This window comes from Petromyzon marinus, unplaced genomic scaffold, assembly GCF_048934315.1.
Source record: "Petromyzon marinus isolate PM22_M1 ecotype Great Lakes invasive population unplaced genomic scaffold, UKy_Petmar_22M1.pri1.0 PM_G_Scaffold_78, whole genome shotgun sequence".
Taxonomy (NCBI): domain Eukaryota; kingdom Metazoa; phylum Chordata; class Hyperoartia; order Petromyzontiformes; family Petromyzontidae; genus Petromyzon; species Petromyzon marinus.
Window position 1 is genome coordinate 735001 of NW_027423033.1, and position 2500 is coordinate 737500.

Genomic DNA, 2500 nt, shown 5'->3' on the forward strand with positions numbered 1-2500 from the left:
TGAAACTTCCAGAGGCATTTGCAGCAGAAAGGCACGTGCACTCAAAATTTTTAATATTTTTCACGCATAGACCCCGTCAAACGCTAGAAGTTGGCGGGGATGTCTCTCTTGTGGCTCACGGGGCTGTTAGGGTCGCACAGAAATGCCTCGGAATGGGAAAACGGGTCATTTTTGTGTGGCCACATTGCATAGGAACGGCATGAAACTTCCAGAGGCATTTGCAGCAGGAATGCATGTGCACTCAAAAACGTCTATATTTTTCACGGATAGACCCCGTGAAACGCTATAAATTGGCGGGGATGTCTCTCTTGTGGCTCACGGGCGCTGTTAGTTAGGGTCGCACAGAAATCCCTCGGAATGGGAAAAGGGGTCATTTTCGTGTTGCCACATTGCGTACGAACGGCATGAAACTTCCAGAGGCATCTGCAGCAGAAATGCATGTGCACTCAAAAACGTCTATATTTTTCACGGATAGACCCCGTGAAACGCTAGAAATTGGCGGGGATGTGTCTCTTGTGGCTCACGGGGCTGTTAGGGTCGCACAGAAATCCCTCGGAATGGGAAAACGGGTCATTTTCGTGTTGCCACAATTGGCATACGAACGGCATGAAACTTCCAGAGGCATTTGCAGCAGAAATGCATGTGCACTCAAAAACGTGAATATTTTTTCACGGATAGACCCCGTCAAACGCTCGAATTTGGCGGGGATGTTTCTCTTGTGGGTCACGGGGCTGTTCGGCTCGCACAGAACTCCCTTGGTCCACCTGATTCGTGCATACAGGCAGCAACTAAAACTCTGTAAACCTGCTGTGAGGACATCTAAACAGTGGACCAGTGAGGCTGTGGAAGATTTGCGGGCGTGCTTAGACTGTACTGACTGGGATATGTTCACGACTGCTACCAATAGTCTGGATGAACTCACAGAGGCTGTGTACATCAGCTTCTGTGAGGACTGCTGTATCCCAACACGTACCAGGGTGAACTTTAACAACAACAAGCCCTGGTTCTCAGCAAAGCTCAAAAGGTTGAGGTTGGAGAAGGAGGAAGCGTTTAGGAGTGGGGATAGAGACAGATTCAAGGAGTCGAAGAACAGGTTTAGCAAAGCGGTGAGAGAGGCTAAACGACTGTACTCAGAGACACTAAAACACCAGTTCTCTACTAACGACGCTGCTTCTGTCTGCCAAAGGGCTCAGGCACATCACCAACTACAAACCCAGAGCGCCCCACACCACTAACGACTCCCGCCTAGCCAACGACCTGAACGAGTTCTACCGTAGATTTGAAAGACAATTGGACTGTCCTGAACCACCCCTTCCCACCCAAGAGGCCCCATCCCCCACCCATACTACAGAAACGACTCTCTCCTTTCAGGAGGGAGAAGTTAATGGGCTTTTCAAGAGGCAGAATCCACGCAAAGCAGCCGGGCCGGACTCTGTCTCTCCAGCCACCCTCAGGCACTGCGCTGACCAGCTGTCTCCGGTGTTCACCAACATCTTTAACACCTCCCTGGAGACATGCCATGTACCAGCCTGTCTCAAGTCCTCCACCATCATCGCTGTGCCCAAAAAGCTAAGGCCAACAGGACTAAATGATTACAGACCGGTCGCCCTTACATCTGTGGTAATGAAGTCTTTTGAGCGCCTGCTCCTGGCACACCTCAAAGCCATCACAGACCCTCTCCTGGACCCCCTTCAGTTTGCCTACAGAGCCAACAGGTCTGTGGACGACGCAGTTAACATGGCCCTCCACTTCACCCTACAGCATGTGGACGCCCCAGCATCCTACGCCAGGATCCTGTTTGTGGACTTCAGCTCTGCCTTCAACACCATCATCCCTGCCCTGCTTCAGGACAAGCTCTTCCAGCTGAACGTGCCCTACTCCACCTGCAGGTGGATCACAGACTTCCTCTCTGACAGGAAGCAGTGCGTTAAGCCGGGAACAGAAGTCTCTGACTCCAGGTCCATCAGCACGGGAACTCCTCAGGGCTGCGTCCTTTGCCCACTGCTCTTCTCCCTGTATACCAACAGCTGCGCCTCCAATCATCTGTCCGTCAAACTCTTGAAGTTTGTCGGACGACACCACCCTCATTGGGCTGATCTCTGGTGGGGATGAGTCTGACTATAGGTGGGAAGCTGACAACCTGGTGACCTGGTGTAGCCAGAACAACTTAGAGCTAAATGCTCTAAGGACAGTTGAGATGGTTGTGGACTTCAGGAAGAATACAGCCCCACTCACCGCCATCACCCTGTTAGACTCCGCAGTCAAAATTGTGGAGTCCTTCCGCTTCCTGGGCACTATTCTCTGCCGGGACCTCAAGTGGGAACTGAACATCAGCTCCCTCGCCAAGAGAGCTCAACAGAGGATGTACTTTCGACGGCAGCTGAAGAAATGCAACCTGCCAAAGACAATGATGGTGCAATTCTATACAGCGATCATTGAATCCATCCTCACCTCCTCCATAACCGTCTGGTACGCTGCTGCCACTGCCAAGGACAAGAGC